General features: G+C 37.9%; 1 protein-coding gene across 3 annotated transcripts in view; it reads right to left on the bottom strand.

The window, feature by feature from the left end:
- The window catches only part of TMEM200A (transmembrane protein 200A), a 52,754-nt gene that overhangs the window by 14,847 nt on the left and 16,139 nt on the right, over positions 1 to 21,768 (bottom strand). The window contains exon 2 of one of the 3 annotated variants that reach the window (XM_071436618.1): positions 6,428 to 6,471. The exons of the other annotated variants lie outside the window; for them this stretch is intronic. The gene's annotated coding sequence lies outside the window, so the exon portion shown is untranslated. The remainder of the gene's footprint in view (positions 1 to 6,427; positions 6,472 to 21,768) is intronic. 3 annotated transcript variants of the gene reach the window in all.

The following is a 21,768-nucleotide window of genomic DNA, read 5'->3' on the forward strand; positions in this document are numbered from 1 at the left end:
ACGTGACTTGCATAAAAACTCCTTTTTTTCTTTTACCATCATGAATCTGTGAACATTTTTGGTGATTAAAGCCAAACAATTCCTTGGTAGTACATGAAGAAAGGTCAGCTAAACAGAACAGAATAACTGCTACCTCCTCACTTCTACTTGCTTCCATAATGTCCGAGTGTTGTAAACACAGGGGACTTCACATACAGCACATAACTTGTGAACCTTAAAAGGTCTGCCTCCCTCACCTCAGACACCTACACTCCATACTGCTGCTCTACATTTTAAACATACACAGCTCATCCATGGGACCGAGTCCTCTGATATATGGCTGAATTGCTCTTACATCACTTTATAAAACAGCATTTTACTGACCTGCTGTTTTGCAGAAAACCACCTCCCTTCAGTTGTTCCAGTAAGACTGAGTTCCTAATAGAGAGCCTGTGGAACAGGAGGCTCCCAGGCCTTAGGAAAATTAGAATAATTCTAGCACATGAGGACTGATCAACAGCAATGCTAGCTAAGGCATGGTGCCCTAGTTAAGGACCTATTAATGGATGCATTGCTGATAACATGCTGGCTTATCTGGTGTGTTGTGCATTTTCAGTGCCCTCCATTTGTAAGTCTATATATCTGTCTTTTAACATATTTGACCTACCCTGTAATTGCCCATGTAATTTAAAACATTATCTCAGTTGACTCGTGTGATCATGACAGATGTCAACACTGACTGATGCTAGCTAATATTTTAATTTAGGAGGAGATGCAAACTATTATTAGCATGTAATATAGGCCGCAATTTCTTCACAAAGACTTGCAGTAATTTTTTTGCTTCTTGAGGTCCTCATTTACTTTATTGTTACATCACCTCGTGCCATTAATATTTTACTTACTTTGCTTTAGCCTGGATTTAGTCATTGTTAATTAAAGAGATAAATATCAGTTCAACTTAATGAATGTTCTCCTGACTTACACAAAGCCAGTATAATGTTCAGAATCAAGCACTTAGAAATTAGGCACATTTAAACTAAAGTGAATGCATAACCATGATTGTTTGAGGCACCTTGTTAAAAACTGTTGATCTGTGATACAAATACAGACAGCATAAACAATTAAGAGATGATTCCAACAAGAAGTTAAAAGTCCAAAAGACAGAAAATATAGTCAGGTTTTTCCAGTTAGTGTAAAATTTAAATTTCTAGCTTTAGAATCTTCTCAGATAATCACAGAACATTTGTAGCTATCAGTCAGTCTGGTATGTCTAAACATTTAGTCAAATTTCTGAACACATTGCTGAAGAGAAAAGAAAGCAAGGGTCAGTAAAACTTAGCAGACTACAGAATGATAACAGATACAGTATGGGTTACTCTTTTTTCTTTTAGGAAACTACTGCAAAACTGCCAACTCTGTGTAAAAATAGGATGAAGAAATTGGGAGAAGAAGATTAAGCTGAAAGTGTAGCTACAGGAAGCTGTCAGCAGCTCACATAAAGTTTTCAGTTCAGAGAGTAGGGGAAACAGTGAAATACAATGACACCAGCTAATTACTTTTTCAGTAGAAGGCTAGCAACACATTACCAAATTACTTCAAATAGATTTATTTAAGCAGTTAAAGCAACAAGTAAAAGCAACACTAAAATTATCTATGCATATTTGAAGGCATTCACTAAAACTCACAGAAAATAACCAGAACACTTTTTAACAAATCTTTATTTATGATTCCTCTTTTCTCACAGTTGTGTTCAAAGGTCACAATTCAACTTATGTTCCTCCTAGAGGAAATACAGCAGCAGTGCTAATGTAAGTATGGAGTAAGAGGCAGCTTTAAAATATAGCAGACATTATGGAACAGTTGGGACTGGCCAGATTATTCCAAGCAGAGCATGCCTGAAGTGCAACCAGTCTCCAATTTTGTGAGATATTGTCATAGTGTGCTGATTCTGAACACAGGCACTGAGCTCTTCCACTTCCTTATGAAAATCTCAAGGGCTTTGAGTCTGCCAAAAAGGCCCTTCCTAGAAAAACATGGGTAAAGTAAATGGGTTGGACAGCTAGATTAGTGTGCATATGTATGTATTTATACAGGAGTTCAAGTTCATTATGCGACTAAAATGTGAATAAAGTAATTACTACTTTAACAGCAATGAAAGAAGTGCAGTAACAGTACAGTAAACCAGATACCTGATAAAGTAAAAGGACAACTGGGTTTTTTCTCAAACTGTGCCCAAGAATTAGCAGAGTAAATATCAAAAGAAAAAAGTTCTGTAAAACTGAGCTCATGAACTGAGCTTGACATTTGAAATAGTGGCTGATAGAGCTGCAAACATTGAGGACCACACAAAGTGAATAAAGAGATAGAGGAGCATGCAGAAAGATGAACCAGATCATGCAACTATGCACAAACAGCCTGGAATGTCAGACATAGAATGTAATTTAACCAAGGCATATGCCAAAAAAATTAAGGAAGGTAACAAATGCAAACATGCTAGAAAGCAAGAAAAAAATCAAACCAACAAAGATACCTATCAAGCAATGAAAAAACACGACAGATGATAATAAAATCAAAAGGGAAAGTAAAAAAAAGGCATCTGGTTAGAGAACTGTTTGATTTGTAGGAAATATGTAAGGCCTGTGGGAGTTAACTAGTCAGATACACATGCAGCTTCTGGCAGATTTGGCAGCTGATCACATCCTCCAGGTTCAGCTGGAGGACAAGATTTTACAGAACAAGATTCTCCTTTTCCTTTCACATCACATCACCATTCTTTCTCTACAGAAAGGATCTACTATCACCTGCCCAGAGGCCAAAATAATCACTTCACTGGTGCTTTATTTAGACTTCTCATTTAGGCTTCTCATTTACTCTTTCATTTTCCTTATCCTAGGGTATCAGTAAGACACCAGCAAGAAGCAAGAAGGCTTGCTGCAGTCCTCTCAGAAGTCATGGACTGCTCTATGCTTGTTCAGTATAGACAGCTAGCACAGCCACCATCAGACAGAGTGGGTCATAACCCCCCAGCCTCAGACATTTTACACCACCAGGCTGCCCTGAAACACATGCATGTGGCTTCTCAGGTTGCCTTGACATCTCAGGGTGTGGTTCTAGGAGAGGCACATCCCAACTGAGAGCATTCCAGGTTCCTGCAAACTCTTTTATGCTTCTGCCTTTCAAATAACTGAATTTGAGAAAAAGTTCAACACAAGCCTTTGGCAATTTTTCACAGCTAAGTTGATGAGTGGGTGAAAGAATGGGTCAGAACAGAGGGCACTCAACATTTCTGCTGTAGCCACTGAAAGCTAAATTCAGAAGTTGCCTACTACATAATTAGAAATATAATTTCTGTAATCTCAGAAAACAGGATAGACCATTTGGTATTTTTGTTGTTTTAATATTGGCAAGTGTCTATTTGTTGCAATGTTTTATTCAGGATCTTTGAAGGATCCTGCTGCAAACTGCAACCATGAACAAACACCCTGAGCACTTCAGATCGGTTAAACGCTGTGTCCAGATTTTTCACGTGGACAGTCCACCTCCATTTAGTTCCAAGTCACATTTTCCAAGCTACAGAAAGATGCTTGTATAGTAGACCTCTATTACATGCTTACTGATAACATGTGGCAGCCTTGTGCCACTCAGACAGAAGGAGACTTCCCCATCCTAGGAACAGTCAGTGACAATATTGACTCTGATGGTTTCCCAAGGGCTGTTACTACATGCCTTTGCCATAACAGGAGCACAACACTCAGCTCTTCGCTGCCAGACGTGCTGAAAGGAGGGAGACAATACTAGGAACTGCTTTATTTAAGCTGACTTAAATATCCAAACACAAACCCAACTGCTGTGCACTCTTCCTAACTTTTCAGTTCATAATTAACATGTAGATCCAGAAATCTAGCCTGAAAAGTCCCCATCTGAGCAGCAAAATAATGGACCCATTTTGCAGGAAGTTTGTGTGTGCACATTATATGGAGGCAGGACCTTAGAAGACAAACCCAGATGTGTCTGCCTGCTTTGGGACCAGTGAGACAGATCTCTAAACTAGCCTGGAAGAAATTACTGCTTCTCCAGCTCATAGGTCTTCCCAAAAAAGATTCCTTTGCATGAAGAATTTTTCTTGATAAAATATTCTCACTTGTATTAAAATCATTATAGAAATGTGAGTAAAGAGCATTTTTGTTATCATCAAAGATTGACAGAACAGTTTGGGTTGAAGTGACCTCCAAGATCTAGTTCCAACCACCCTGCTATGGACAGGGACATCTTCCAGTTGATTATGGTGCTCAAAGCCTCATCCAACCCAACTCTGAACACTTCCAGGGATGATGAATCTGCAACTTGTCTGAACAACCAATTCCAGAGCCTACCATCCTCACAGTAAATAATTTCTTCCTTATATCTAATCTAAACCCATCCTCTTTCAGTTTAAAGCAATTTCTCCTTGCCCTATGCCCTTTTATGCCCTTGTAAAAAGTCCTTCTCCTGCTCTCTTGTAGGCTCTGTTTAGGTACTGAAGGTGCTATAAGGACTCCCCAGAGCCTTCTCTTCTCTCAGCCTGCATTTATTGGAGGGGCGCTCCAACCCTCTGACCATTTTTGCAGCTTCCTCTCAACTCATTTCAACAAGTCATAATCATTAACAGATGTTAATGACATCATCAGCATCATCATCCCCTGGTGCCATAAATACCCCATGTGATCCTGCTCACAGAGGATCAGTATCTGTAAGAAGATTCTAATTTTCTTTCCATCTGAGGTATGATGCAGGTCATGCAACTCCTAAAGCAGGACCATGGCATCACATAAACTGCTTTTAGAGTTGCTGGGACATCCATGTCACTCTAAAAGCCACAAGTCCTGCAAGCTCTGAGAGTTGGCTAGAAATTGAGCCATCTTTTGTGTGCCATCTTTTTCTAGCTTGAAAATGTGCAATCCATGCATGATGCAACAATTCATGCATGCTACAACACCACACCCCTTCTCTATTCTATTCTATTCTATTCTATTCTATTCTATTCTATTCTATTCTATTCTATTCTATTCTATTCTACTCTACTCTTGTTACATTCACAAATAAGCATAGGGACACCTGTCCTTGCTAAGTGTCAAGCAGCTCTAATTGCATCACACCACCATGTAATACTTGTTCTGAAAAAACAGTACTGAAGAACATTAGTAATGTGAAGTACAGCCCACAGAATATTTATATGAAACCTTTAATTTTCCAGCACTTCCTGATTATCTTCTGATTTGAGCTGTGTGACCCAGCTGAGCATTAACATTGATTTTTTTATTTAATTACAGACACTCTGGCTTGGAGAGCTGTGACAAGCTGAAATTCAAATGAATAGGGCTTGCCCTGGCCTCCTCCTAATACATGCTGGGCTGATTAATCCAATCCTGTTCTGATTTTCTGCAGTGCAGGATATGTTTATCCATTCCCATTCCTTCACAATGAGTGCTGTTCACAATTTGCATCACTGATTTACCACTGATTAACCATATGCCCCACATCAGCTTCGTGTACTTCCCTGAAACTGCTATCACAGAAACCTGTTGCTGTAAAAGGAACAGGGGCAGTAAGAACAAGGCAAAGGGAGGGCAACCTGTGTTTTTGACGAAGGATTTACAGATTAAGATTTGTATGGGCTGCAAAAGGAATATATTCTTCACAACATTTTTATTGTTATCCTTTTCTCTTGACAGCACATGTGGTTGCATTACAGCTCAATGGTTAAGAACCTTTATTTCATGGATAAAGTCAGTAGATTAAATCCATTCAGTGCTAACTCTACTGGCTCATGGAAGGGGTAAGAAAGAGATGCTATTCTGAGCTAAAAAGTACTGACTCATGCTTCTTACTGTAAAATCATAACCAGATCCCATCATACCAAAACCTACTCTTAGTCATTATCACAACAAAGTCATGTTCAGGAATATAGCTATAAAAATGACATCATCATCAGATTATCACCAGTAGAATTTAACCACTTCTTAAAGTTGAATATGCATTTCCTCTTTATGGAGCAATTAATGCATAAAAAAGCTGAGGGCAAAATTTTGAAAAGCAATTCAGAATATTTTTCAGAAATTACCTGAGAATCTTATTTTGAAATGGAAACTGAGGTCCCAAATTACTTAGGAGGTTTTGAGAGTTTTACCCTTAGGCTCTGAACCTACAATTACAAGAAAGTTTCTCTTTAAGCATCTGAGCATTAGATCTTCCCAGATTCAATCTGTTACCTGGGCCATGGCTCTTCTTCTCTGACCCTACAACACAGTCTTCAAATTCCTATTTACTAATCACCAAGAAATTAAGTTATAACTGCTTCCCTAGGGCAGCTGTTCCTTCCTTGTTTCTGCCTTATTCTCCCCCATATGTTAGCCTTATAACGACTTGGATTTTAGATTTTCAGACAAGCTTTTAACTGATGAATTCCTACCTTTGCTGTCTGTAGATCAATAGGGCTTTACTGCCTAACAGTCTCTGTCAATGCAAAAAGAAGAAAAACTGTATCAAACAAGGCAACAGAGGTCATACTATTTGCTTCCCTAATGTGTTTACAGGAATTACCCTGTCATTATTTTGGGACAAAATCTTTGCATTTTTCACTCTTTATTTCAGCAGTCCATGTCTGCTTGGGGTCTTGAGTTGTACATAAAAAGAAGATTTAAAATAGGTTAAATGATGCATAAATTCAGTAGTTCTTCCTTTAAATTACAGTAGGCTTTGTACAGCAGGGAGGTGTGTTTGTGAGTATAAAAAACAAGCATATTAATACATAAGGTGTTAGCAAAATTACTATCAAAGATTTACCAGTCTTTTGCTGAAAGGATTAGTCTTTCAATTTTGCTCTTTGAAAAAATGCTTCCTTGTAGTTCACAGCCCACCTGTGAACTTCTGAAGAAGTTTCCTGTAGAAAATTACAGTGGAGGGGGAAAAATAATAATATATCATAAATGTACATAGAAAATAGTATTTATTACAATGCATTGCCATCATATATAGGCAGCAGCAATAGTTTATTCAAAAGCTCTCTCTTGTCAGCAGTGTATGTAATTTGTGGACTTAGCATCAAATGATCATCAAATGATTACACAAGTACTACATTACTGAATATAACCATGCATTCAAGATTATTTGCTTATACAAACAGAAAATAAACATATTAATAAACAAATTATATAAGATTTTTTTGCCTAAACAGTCTGCCATACTGAAACACTGATGTTGGCCCCTCAACACAGTCCTCTTCATACAAAATTTAAAAGAAACCTATGCTTTGTAAAATGTCAATATTCAGTATAACTTCTACAAATAGAGAATCATAGCACATCCTGATTTGGAAGAGACTCAAGAATCATTGACAAGAATTACTGAGTCCATCTCCTGGCCCTTCACAGGATTCCCCCAGAGTCACACCATGTGCCTGAGAGCATTGTCCAAACTCTTCATGAACTCTGTCAGGCTGCTGCTGTGACCATTTTCCTGGGGAGTCTGTTCCAGTGCCCAACCACTCTCTGGGTGAAGAATCCTTTCCTAATACCCAACCTAAACCCCCTCCGGCACAACTTCAGGCCATTCCCTCGAGTCCTGTCACTGGTCATGAGAGTGAAAAGTTTGGTGCCTGCCCCTCTGCTTCCCCTCCTATGAGGATTTTGAAGCTTACAATGAGATCTCCCTTCAGTCTCCTCCAGGCTGAACAAAAAAAGTGACCTCAGCCACTCCTCATAACGCTTCCTCAGTTGAGTGAAAATGTTTCTTTGATTATTTTTAAAATATTCTCTTTTTAAAGCTGTTCTTAAAGCAAATATAAAATCTAGGGATTAATCCCATTCTTATGAAATTCTCTTACTGCCATTCTAAATCCTGTTTCTCAGAGCCTTCTACTCCCAGCTACTGTCAAACAGCATAAATGGAGTCCTGAAGAGCACAAGTCAGTCCTATGTGGAGCAGCTTAGAGAGTTGGGGACTTTAGCCTGGAGAAAAGGAGTCTCAGGGTGACCTCATCATTCTCTACAACTGCCTGAAAGGAGGTTGTAGTGTGCTGGGGGTCAGCCACTTCTCCCATGTAACAAGTGGCAGAATGAGAGGAAAAGGCCTCAAGCTGCCTAAGGAAAGGTTTACATTGGATATTAGGAAAAACTTCTTCACCAAGAGGGTTGTCAGACATTAGAACAAGACTACTCAGGGAAGTGGCTGAATCACCAATTCTAGAGGTATTTAAAAGATGTGAAGATGTAGCAGTTAAGGACATGGTTTATTGGTGCACTTGGCAGACTTAGATTAACTCTGGACTCTTGGTTGGATGATCTTAAAGGTGTTTTCCAACCTAAACAATTCTATGACTGAAGGATATCTGAAGAGGTCCATGTAGGACTGTGCTCTCTGTGGGGCAGACACTCTGTGATCTGCTGTTCTTTTCCAAGCTGTGCAGAGTCCACAACTCTTGCCCAACAGGTTGTGTACATCACTGCCACTCACCTACTTTGCATTCTCTCCATTCAAATATTCTCAATTCTGAATAATTTTTAGTTAACAGGTGATTTTTAAGTGTTTTCTGTTACCAGATACATTTCAGAAATTAAAGCAAATGCTCAGTGAAGGTTGCTTTGACACTAATTTGTGAAATTCCATGAAAATATGTAAAGCAAAACTTTTTGTTTCACTTCTAGCCATTGGACAAAAGTGGTCTTATTGGAACCATCTCGAGGGACAGTTCTAAAACTGTGAGATCAGATTGCATACTGTACTCCTCAGGGAAACATTATTAAAACAAAAGAAAAACTTGCAGCCAGTGAGATTTAGATGGACTGTTTGTGCTAAGCATAAACACAGATGTCTTCCTGAGTCACTGCCTGAATCCAGGCACCCCAGATTAACAAGAATTAAATTCTCCTATCATCAAAGACAAAACACAGATAAAGAACCTACTGCTTACTCTTGTAAGCCAAATATCATATGCTTAAGAGAATATCTGTTGCATAACAGCAGTGAATTTAATTAGTTTGTTTCAATAGTGAATTTAATTATGTTGTTTTTCTGTGAACATTTATGCAAAGATATATATCTTCACATCTGCATCCTGACATGACTAATGAAAGTACAGTGTTTTGTCTTCAACTAATTCATTTTCACTTAATATAGCAATGACTGATTAATTTCATTTTCTGGTGTGGAGGCCATCCTGGAACACAGTCAATGTTCCTTCAGAACCTCTGAACTTAATTATCTCCAAATAGAAGGCGGAGAAATGGAGACAATTTTTCTCTCTCCTTTTCTCTTTATCTCTGAAATTACCTGCTGTGTATCAGAAGATTTTTCAAACACTTATGGCTAAGCAAATGCAACTCTTATTGGTGCCCCATTCTCAACAAAAACTTTTGTTGTCATTTGTAAGGCAAGTAAAATTCTTTCTGGAAATGTCTTTTGGGATTATATTTAGCATAATTTATTTAAACTAAATTAGAAAAAAATCACCTACATTTATAGTTCTGGTCCTACGTTTTTAAACTGCATATAAAACTATGACTGGCTTCTGTGGAAGTTTTAGATGTGCAAGGAATACAAAATTATATTAAAGGATAAGGGCCATTTACTTAAAGAGTTGGACTCAATGATCCTTCTGGGTCCCTTCCAACTTAGAATATTCTTTGAATTTGTGAATCTGTGATTTTAAGTTGCTCCTCTCCCAAAAAACTTGAATTATGAATACCAAATAACTATACTGGTGAGGAGATCTCGAATTTTGAGAACACAAATTTACAGATGTGTCCTCTCAGTATGGAGCAAAGGTAGGTCTTTTCATTCAATTTCTAATTGTTTCAACTTTCCAAGACTTCTCACATCATTGCCAAAACATTTTTTCATTCCACAATTATGGAATCTAATCTCAAATTCTGATACATGACTGAAAAACAATAAATTAGGTATGATGGCTGAGTCAAAAAATCAAGATGGCTGTGACAGCACTGCATGAAATCCTAATTACTGACATGAATTGCAAAATTTGCACTGACTTACAGAATGAGAGACCTTCACTTGTCAATTAAAAGATTACTGTGTGGATATTCTGACACACTCCTTTCACACACACTACCATATTTTGGAAGCTACACAAATGTGAAGACTATAATGAGAAAATGAAGCATGCAAGAAGAAAATTTTTCTAACAGTGCTAGCTTTCTAAAATAAAATGTTATTATTTCTAGAGGATATGCAGCAACCTGTGCACCAACTCAGCATTCTGAATTTTTAGTTGCCTAGGCCTGGTACCCCAGGAGTGATTGCAAAAATGGAACAATATGGAGAATTGTTTAGATGTGAATATAAATAGCTTTTATCTTTCTTAGCAAAGTCTTAAGCAAGCAAAACTAATTCTAGGTCAAATAACACTTTTTTTCTGTGTATCATTACCAGTTTAAAAAGTTACTTTTCAGAGCAAATTTTGACTAAATACATCCTTCTGTGAGGGAAAAAAATGTTTCACTTTCCAAACACTCAAAAAATATTTTGGTTGTTTCAACTTTTGCTTTCAATTTTTCTTACTTTAGCCAAACCTGTCTGCTGAATGTGGTAGGGATGCCCATAGAGGGATTGTGAGTTTTTTAATCTCTACTGCATCTTCTGCAAAGGGTTTGTATTAGCAAAACTGCTGTTCTGATATACATGTAGTATATCCTGTATTTTGGCTCCATCCTCTTTCTAATTTCCAACAATGATTAAATAAATACATGATGAAAAGAAACTTCACAGCAACTCTTCTTTCATATTATTGTCAATAATATGAGTCGGAATGAAATGTTTCACACGTAAAAGTGATTTCTTTAACCAAAATATTTCAGGTACAGAATGAGTCATAAATCACACAACCCCTGACAAAAGAAAGACACACTTCATCTAGAACTGAAATTCATCTGATTAAAAAAATATCTATTTATAAAATGTGGTTCTGATCTCTACAAATTATGCTGCTCGTAAGAAACTTTTAAAAAATACTCACACCATTTTTAGATTCATACATTACCAGCTGTCACAGACTGCAGCCAGGCTTGCCCCCTGAGGTTTTCCAAATTCTTGTCTTTGCTACAGAACATCCTACAAGCCTGCCAAGAGCTGAAAAGCTGCTGCCCAAATCGAGTAGATTTATTAGAAAAGCTGAAGATGTTTATTGCAGCGACCAGTTATTTTCCCTTAATGTATCCCACTGTTCTCTCACTGAAATCTACTCTTGGTTGCCAAAACTTCTACATATTCCTGCTTGCTGGTTTTATGAAGAACGGATTTTTGAACAGTAGCTGCAAAGCTATTTTAAATCAGGAAGCTCCACCAAATGGATATTCTCTACGGGTGATGGAGTTTCTGAACTTTATTTTCTGTACAGTATTTGTCAGACAACATAGTACTTATCCTGGATAGAAGCTCAATTAGGAAAACTTGCTTGCAAGACATTAATCACATTTTTAGTATCCTGTTGCATCTTCCTCTCTGCCAGGCAAAAGACCACACATATCCTTCCAACTGTTGCCCGGGGACTTACGAGCAGCATTCATTTTACTTTCACTAAGTGACCCCTTTTTCCCCTTTTTAGGGCTCCCTGCCTGGTATCACACATGGCAAGATAAGCAGTGAAACAGAACAGATGGAGGCAACAGATGCCATTGCTCATCACAGGTGAAAAGCCATGGCTAAACTCACGATCCCACAACTCCCATGTTTCCCTCAGTCCCTCCACCTCACATATTGTTACAAATACACCATCAGGAGAGGAAGTTGGTTACACTGCATCCTCAGGCCTACCCATGAGTCTTCAACTCACAGCAAGGCCAACACCTTGATGAAGCTTTGAATCCATGCTTAGAATTTAAACATAGCTAATTAAAATAAAAACAAACTTTCAAGTATTTTCTATTCCTTATTTTACTTGTTTCAGGAACAACTGAGAGCAGCTAGCCAAAGGACACATTTTATTTTTTCTTAACTTTGTGTATCTGCCAATATTTTTGTACAGCAGGTTCTCTTTTTAATGTGGTCATTTAGACTGTTTTTTGTAAAAGATTTATTATACAGCAATATAGAAAATAGAGATAAAAGTGTTAACATATTCAGGAGCACTCAGAAGTCTAGCATTTGAAACTGACATTAGACACTGATTTCTACTACACATTATCTCCTTTACTACTCTTTAATACACAAATAATACAGTTTGAAGCTAAAAGTACTTCAGAACTATTTGCACTGTCCTAACAGCCAGCCTTAAAAGTGACAATGAAAAATAAAATATTTATGTCTCCTGGGAAGAGACTTCATGATTACTGCACGATGCCACCCGCCAAAAGCCAAATACCAAATTCCAGTTTCCAGTCAAAATGCCAAGGAAAGACTAAAAGCAAAGAAGAGGGCAAGCCTTAGCAGCCATAGTTCACCTAGTCAAATATTCATATTCCACATCATGGATTTTACAACTTCTGATGTTTGCAGACACCTAAATATTTTCAATGCAACCTCCTTTCATTTTTATATGAACCTTTTCTGTCATCTTCTGTAAGTGTCTTAGAAGTTGTTCACAGACCCAGCTCCATTAACTTTCCATTAATTCCAAAGATCACATGCCAATAACCACAATTAGAAATTCAGCAGCTAAATGAACCATCTTTTAAAGCTGAAAATAATTAGTTTTAGAAGACAAATTTGTGAGGAAAAATTATGGTGGGAAAAAAATATGGGCAGGGAAAGAAACCAAAATAAAAAATGCATACTTGAAATTTCTTTGCTGCATGTCAGAACGATTTCATAGAGGTGTCCAGACATTGCAGCAAACTTCTTAACTTCTCAAGGCCAAATCCAATTGTCCTCATCCCACAGTAAGGTCAGATCTCCAAATCTCTTATGGCTGTAATGGACTGCTGCTGGAAGGCAATGGCAAGTCTCACGTCAACTCCAGAAGGCAGAACTGGGAGTGATCAAATCTCTCTCCCATCACCATTATGTCTCCATCAAGTAACTCCTTAAATTTCCATGTCTAACTGTTATGTTAACAGCCAGATGTCTTAAACAGGCACACTTAAGCTATGAAGCAGACCTTCCACAGATGGGTCCAGGTCCTTCACGCTGACTTTGACTGAATCTTGCACTCCCTACACTCCCTGCTAGGAAACCTTTAGCAGTTCCCAAGATAGCTGATTTCCTTCACTCAGAAGCTGTTTCATTCACATGTAACTGTGGAAGTGCTATGAGAAATTAAGTAAGATCTCTGCAGTGCAACAATAAGTATACCTGAACCGAAAAAAATAAAGATATCAGAAGAAACAAAAAGCCCAGTATGAAGCTTTTACTCATAGGAAGAAAGCATCCATACAATAACCTTGGATTAGCCCTAAAATCTAGAAATTAACAAGACGTCTGTCCCTGAAAACATTTGTTTTCCTGGTGCTCATTGAATTTTTGAAATATACAGTTACTTTTGCACAAATGTTCATATTGTTCACTTATTCAATTCATCTGTGTTGATGATAAAGCCATCATAACTTATCATTTTCTCTAGTCTCAGAATTCAACATTCCACTCCATAATGCCAAATTAGAAAACACTTAGACAACAAAGTAAAAAGTCCCTGAATGCTGTTTATCAAAATAGTAGCATCTGAAAATGAATTCAAATACAGAACATCTGTTGTTGTACTGTCATAAAAATTCACAGCTGCATTACAGACCTGTGGTCTATATTCTCTCAGGATATCTGCTGAGCTGGGGAAGAAGAACCCCAGCTCAACAAAGACAAGCTAAAAAATCTTCCCCTTGTAATAAAGGAATTAAAAGAGACATAGCATCAACCTCAAGCTGAAATGCAGACATATTCTTGAACTGAGGACACAGATTTGCTGCCCGTAGTTGCAGCTATTCTTGCCATAATCAGTATTTTGCTGGCTGGACTAGATGCTGTTGCTGTGACTCATCTGGGATATCACCACACTGCAGGAGAAATCCTGCTGTGAACTACAGTCTGTTCAATGTAGGAGTATTACAGTAGCTCAAAGAAATTGTTCTGGGGCACTTAGAGATGCCAAGATGCATTACTTCTATTGCAAACAGTTCAAGTGGAATAGACCGGAGCTACTCATTTGAGTAAGATTTTATTTACTGTTGATACACATGAAAGAACTGGGTCTTAGCATCTCTTAAAAAAATGCAATTTCCAACACATAGTACACTGCAGATTATAAAATCCTTGAGGAGGTTTGAGAACAAGTCATACACTACTGCAAGTCCCACTAACTCTCTGTTCACTTGGGTCTTTGTGCCTCTAGCTTTTCTGCATCTTATCTGCACTACATGCTTTCTTCATACACTTTCCTCAATCTTTCTCACTTTTTTCCTATTTAGGAAGAAATTCTGGATTTCAGTTTTACTGGAAGGATTGTAAGATCTGAGATAGAGATCTGTTATGCCAAAAATTCTAGGAGCTGGCACCAACCAGCTCTTCAATCTAGTGCAATGTTTCTCACACTGAACTCTGTACAATAGGAAAATGAAAATCCAGGAAACAGAACAAAAACAGTTTAAAAAACTCACAAAAATTTAGCAAGATAGAACACTAATAAAGATTAAGAAACACATAGATAAGTTATGTTTACAAAGCTATTAACACAGTGACTGGAGCTTATATCAATTAAGATGTTCTAGCTCAGTAGGGATGAGTGTTGCCACCAAGGGAAGTGCATTTTGCCGTCCTGCATCCAAGCCCAAAACTTCTCAGTTCAGTCTTGCAGTGCCCTTGTGGAACAGCAGAATCAGATGTGCCAGGGCCAAAGTTACTGCAAATTGCAATGGAACAAGCAAACACTTTGTTAATCTTCATTAGTGATTTGTTTATATGCTAAAATATGACCAGTAGCGACCGAGGAGTTGTCATGTGTTCACACCTGCTGCTCCGAAATGGAGGGAAGCCTTTGGCAAGCACAGGGATGGACAGCTGCTGGACTAACATCTTAAACCACCACTGCAAAACCTGCCACTGAACTGGGGTCAGGGACCAGGAACACTGTCTAACTAGCCAGATGCCTGCCCAGCCTTTGGGTAGCTTGAAAACAGATTACAGAGCTCAAGCTGTCACTGTCACCAATGCCACAGCCTGTTTGTGTAGGGCATTTGGAAAAGTATCAACTTCATTAACTTTATCCAATCAAGAACCTCTTCAAGGGGATAGCAGTCTGAGAGGGGAAGTGATAAACAAAAGCACAGGGACACAAACTGTTAGACAAGGGATAAACAAACAATGCCAAAAACCTCCGGATTCTAATTGATGCGCCATTAAGAAACTGAGGGGTGTGCATGAGGTATGTGGGGTGTGCATTCACTCACAATTCTCAAGCTGAACTAGCCACTGAGTGGCTCTGGGACCCCGCAGGGGTATGAGGTGGGCAGAGTTCATGTTGATATTTTTGGGGATCCACAAGTGTGGAGTACCTGTGGGACTGTTTCCAACAAGCACCTAGTGGGACCAGCTGGTGAGCAGAGAGCCATGGGGTGGGTAAGGGGATCCAGGCAGGAGGGTGGGCGGGCAGAGGGGCCACACCAGTGCTTGGAGGATGCACAAAAGTGTGTGTACTTTCACTACCGAATGCCAATCCTTACCAGTGGAAGAGGAGGAAGGGAACCTGGATGTAAGATCACTCCTGAAAGCGTTGTGTGTGTGGATGCTGTGGACGGCAGTACCCTGTCTCTGTTAGCCTGAGCAGCCACGTCCTCTGTCTGTGTGTGCGAGTCTCTGGGGTACCTGTTTAGCCTTGCTGCTGGTCAAACCTCAAAACAGGAAAGCAGCTGCCATGTCCATCATCTGGGAAGGAGACCGCTAGGTTTTAGGGCACCTCATGCTGGGATCCAGCAGCCACGAAAAACTGTCAGGCTCTGGAGCTGCTGGATGGAATGGCCGCTCATAACACCCCATAACTGTTTGCTGAAAGCTGATCTGTAGATTGCCTGCAATACTACACTCAAATGAACATTTCCTAAGTAACAGACCTTCTTTACATGACCCATACTACCAGCTTCCCATTAAGAAAAATGCTCCTGGAAGACTGCTGGGAATTTTGAAATAAAATACAAAAGGAATCTATCTTATCCCTCCCAGCAGAAAGTGTGAAAGTAAATAAAGTGGTAAAGTTTTTATAAGTAAAGCATGCCATAAAAATTAAGATAAGCCCATACTTTGTTTAGTTACCTAGTTATAGGAGTGTTACATGAACTAATCTTTCGTTGAGAAAAAATGTTGGAAAGGAAGAGGTATGGAAGCCATCAAATTCTACTGTTAACTTTCTTCTCCAGGTTTTCTGCCTATGTTTCACCTTCACTTCCCCATGCTCTGCATAATTTTCAAGCAATTTGTTTTATCAATTTGACATCTGAATGCCTATATGTGCTTCGAAAGCATACAAAAAGACAAAAGGTTAAATCTTAAGTTCAAGTAACAGGAGGTTCCCATCAGTTTAAATGGGATTAGAATGTCATATGGAAGTCAGAACTATTTTTTTTTATTCTTAGCAATTCTTGATTTGTGCCTTGCTGATTTTCAAGATGATTGCTGCTATGGTTTATTATTTATATGCTTAGGAGTCTTTGGAGGTGTTCTTAAATCTTAAGAGGTCAGATCTTGTTTTTTATTCTTAAGCATTCATGCTTCAGCATTAAATTGCCTTATTAAACAATGTGATCATCATCATTATTGTGAAACTTGAAAACACTGATCTTTTTATAACCTTAAAAAGTAAATGTTCCATTTTAATTTACTCACAGAATTATGGAAATTTAATTTGTTATTTCTATAGTGATAGAAGTATGCTTTATGTTTATAAATTTAGCAAAAACTTCTACAGACAGCATGATTTGTAAACATCTGCTTATCTGCACTTTCTTCTTAATTTTAGAATCACAATAATTTTACAGCAAATTCATCAGAGTTATTGCATCTTGTATGCAAAATAACATCATAATCTTACAAGCTGGATGAAGAATTTGTTCAGAAATAAAATGCCTTTAATGCACCAAAATCTTGGAATTCCCTCCATTAAAATCAGTGTGATTTTTCATGTGACAAATGGCTGCTAAAACTGGCAAAAATTTGCAGAGCTGAGGCCAGAGTACCATAGCTTTTTATTTTGCTGCTTGGCAGTTAGGGAAAAAATTGTAATTCCACAGAAACTGGCAGATCTAATCATATGTGTAATTTCATATGGTTTTGCTTATCAAAGAAACACACAAGCTGTATTATTTTCTAAGCTTATATTTTAGTTTATTTGTAGGATTGACACTTTGACTAACCATAAGGAATTAACAGGAGACATGTGGCCAAAAAGTAGAAAAATTATTTTTATAAGTAGTCCTGCTGTGTAAAATTTCTTCCATTTTTAGTTTATGAAAATAGTTCAGCTCTTAAGCTTTTAACACCAGTAACATACACAGCAAAAACAGTACCTATGAGCTCCTTTCAGTATCAAAGACTATAAAAATAAAACACTGTAATCCACATCTCAAAAGAGAACCACAGAATCATAGAATACTCTGAGCTGCAAGGGACCCACAAGGATCACTGAGTCCAGCTCCTGGCCCTGCACAGCACCATCCCCAATAGCCACACGTGTGCCTGAGAGCATTGTCCAAACACTTCCTGAACTCTGTCAAGCTGCTGTTGTGCTCACTTCCCCAGGCAGCCTGTTATCATCCCCAATCTCCTCTGGGTGAAGAACCTTTTCCTGATATCCAACCTACAACTCCCCTGACACAACTTCAGGCCATTCCTTCAGGTCCTGTCACTGGGCACCAGAGAGAAGAGATCAGTGCCTGCCCCTGTTATACCTTCAGTGTACTGATTTTCCTTGCCTATATATACTTGTTATTTTCCTAGTAAATTCAATTAAAATTTGCCTTTGCCTCACCTTACTGGTGACTGTAGAGAACACAGATGTTGCCTCTTCTTTCCTGCAGGCACATCTGTGTATATGCTTCCAGCAAATGTAATATTACCTTCACTCCCCCAAACTTCCTCTAGATTTTAATTTTCTATTATGGTGCATCAATTATCCTGAGGAGTTTTTCATATTAAAATTAATTGAAAGGTGCATTCAGCAGCGTTTTTTCATGCTCAGCAAGCTGACTGCAGTTAAGTATGGTATGACCAGAGAAAAATATTTTCCCTGAATATCTTTTAATCTAGGCCTGTCATATGCTTCTGTACTCTAAAAGCCTTATTTTGGCTTGCTCCCAGTGTTCTCTTGAAACAAAGCCTGCTCTCTCAGTGGTAGATGACTTGTCAGTATGTTACCATATGTGTTCACACCTGAGAAACAGGGGTGGTTACTTCCTCACTTCCCTAGAGGATCCAGGAAAACTCATGTTTTATCAAAGTCACTGTAAGATGTTGACTATCAGAATAATATTCTGACATTTATAGATAATGCCTACCATTGCCTCATGTTCCTTCAAAAACTGTTCCAGAGTGACAATAAAGCCTTTATTCAAAGCAACCTTATGACACAGCAAGGACTGAAATCCACTATGTGTGTTCAGCATAAAGCAGGCCACATGAAAAAAAATATGGAACCAAGTAAAACAAGACTACATTACAGGGAGAGTAAGGGTTGTATGAAAATACTAACTCACTTTAGATTCTCACTGATTTCCTTAGCTCTCTATGCTTCTCTTCATCTTTTATTTCCTAAGTCACTCATTTGTTCCAAGGCCATAGGAGCTTTACTCAGCACAGCACTGGACAGATTTTTGGTCAAGAAGCTGAACTTCTTTTTAAGTTCATTAATGTATGATGTAAATGCACCAGGTATAGGTTTTACAGAAGTAGAAAGAAATAAAATGTATTGTTCAGTGTACGTGTACTAATGGATAGTGCACCTGTACCTGTTCAGTGCATTTGGAGCCTTCAGCAAATAAAAAGTGACTAAATTATTATTTTCAGATAAAACAAAGGCGTTTACAGATAAATCCAGCATGTATTATTAAGTATTTGCTTTTACAACATTAACAGCACTTTTACAACAATCACTGGATATTCTCTGTTGTCCAGCCTTTGAACAGACACTCAGGAACTTTTGTGCAGACCATAAAGAGTCTTTCCCTTTTATGATCAGGCAGAATTGCAGCTACTGGGCATACTAACACCATGTAAACAGGTGCAGTAAACTGAACTCTGAGCTACAGACAACAAAATCCAAAACAAAGCACCATGCGATGGTGCTTGCTTGGGCCGTGAAAGCAGAGAAGCACATCCTGCTGCCTTGGATGCAACATCACTTTTCTATTTCTTTTTGCAGAGGTGCTGTTTTCCCCAGATGGCATGGTGCTGGTTAAGCAGCCAACAAAATCTCTGACACTGCAGTGTTCAGAAACAATCAGCTTTGTGTTGAACAGCTCCTTATTAGCTGAAGGGCTCTCATGCAAACCAACAGCCCTGCCCTCCAGGCACTGGTACCAAGGATTGCCTTTTGTCTGAGGATCCTGCATTCTAGGGAAAGTACAAGAGAAAATTAGTCTTCATACCTCTCCTCACATTTTGAGAGCCAGTGCTTTTTCTCCACATTCATCCAGAGTTATCTTTCAGCATGACTTTGTGTGTGTGGCTGACAGAGCCCAATTTCTAATGAACATATGATTAATTGGAACATGAGATGCACAGTTCTAGGGGAAGATCTTTATGAAAGGTCCACTGCAGACCACTTACTATTTTGTAATGATTTGACAAAAAATCGTTTCCATTAGATTTTGGGGAAGTGTATTAAGTCAAAATATTTCTGACTGCAAAGACTTGTCATTCACTAACAGACAAATGATGGACTAGAGCATACAACTGTCAAAATATTTAAATTATGTGCTGTAATATAAATCCTTAAATCGCTATGAAAAACTTTCATGTCTGCTTTCAACATTAAGGCTGCTTGATGTCCTTTCTGTAAAATCTCCCACTTCCTCTGCCATTAGCATCTCAATTTAAAATGTAATCATTGCTAATGATCACTGCAGTCAGATATACTCCAGATGAAGGGCTTTTGCAGTTAAAGTCAAACTGAGCATAATGAAACCTCCCATAGCTCACCAAAAAAAAAAAAATTGATCCAGATTATGACTCACCTCTCTTTCCATAAGCATTATAGTGAAGAAATAGTTATGAAAATCTGTCATTCTTTGGTAATTCTTGTATTTTCCCTACTAAAGTTTTTCAAGATTATGCACCAAAGATACTGAGCTTCGTCAGTATTTTCCTTGTACCTCACTCTGCACTGACACCTTCAGTTTGCAGCAAAGATGAAATTAGAACTAACTAGGTAGCTGTACACCTAAATTATTTCCAAATATTTTGCTTGAAAAAATTATATGAGTCTGCAATTTATAATGCATAAAACTGCATACAAAAATGAATCATGACAGCTTGATAGAACCTGGTCCAGCAGTTCCAGCTGATTCACCTACCACAAGAATTCATAAAATGACTATTCTAAATGGCCCTGCCTCTCTTCTTTCCTGTGATATACTGTATTTTGTACCATTGCAAGGAAATAGGTTCCTCTTCCAAAGTCCATTTAAAAATTCCAAGTTACCCAGTTACTTGGGGTTTTTTTTTGTAAATTCTTCTTTGTAATTTTGCCAGAATTCAATAGCTTAGGTCTTTTATGAAACTGCATCTGATGTTTTTGTGAAAACTTCACCAAAAATTGGTTGCTTGACTGCTAAATGAGATTGGGGGAAAATATATAGCAACAGTGACAGTCATATTTTTAACTGCTTATTTGAAAATCTGAAACTTTTTACATACATATAAATTCTAGGCTGATTGTTGGTATAACTGGGACATGAGTTCTGTGATCTGTTCAGGCTCTACAGTAACATGAAAGAAGAGGATACACACACAGAGAATAATGATCTATTCTGCGTAAAATTGTAAAATACCATTTAAAGAAAAAAATATCACAAAACCTTTTTTTATGCAACACAGATTTTGCAGATTAACACCTCAGTCCTCCATTATTAACCAAGACACCATATTTAAGAATGGGGATAATTCTGAATGTTTCACATAATATTCCATCAATCCTTCTCATATAAATTATTTTTCTTGTTAAAAATAGTACGTCAGAAAGAACTGCACAATCATATTAAGCTAATAATCTGGGCAATAAAAAGTTTACTCGTATTAAATCATGATAAACAGACTTTTGAGCCTAGTTCTAGACTCTGCAAATACGAAGGATTTGTTGAAGTTCAAGAGTTTTGGGTAGCAAATGAGAATTTTAGAACAAACAAGATATTTATGTCATTAAATTATGCATATGAAATTCTGGTTCCACTGAAATTAACAGTCAAACTCTCAATGATTCTTTGAGACCACCACATCGTGGGTTGCTTTGACATGCGAACAAAGTGAGAAATCTTACCCACATTTTGGTCTAACCTTGCAAACACACAAGCAACACAGGAATTCTCCATAGTATTCTCAGTAGGTGCTAGTGCAAGCTTTTTCAATTTGTTATTTATCCTGTAAACAAGTTAAACCAATTTCTTCACCAACAGTGTGTTTGGTAATTTTTACCTTCTTTGTTAAAATAGCCAAAGCATTATTTTGGCTATTATTTGGCTATTTGCTAACGAAATATAGATTCCCTCCTTACACTGTTTATTTGAGATAGCATTTGCATGACATACTAGAGGGATTAAGTATGTTTAAAAATCCTATTTCATTCACAGTTAGCCAGACCACATTGTCATCTATTTTATTTTTGTCTGG

Source organism: Agelaius tricolor, unplaced genomic scaffold (genome assembly GCF_023055355.1).
Source record: "Agelaius tricolor isolate 1412-34295 unplaced genomic scaffold, bAgeTri1.0.p SCAF_1, whole genome shotgun sequence".
Taxonomy (NCBI): Eukaryota; Metazoa; Chordata; class Aves; order Passeriformes; family Icteridae; genus Agelaius; species Agelaius tricolor.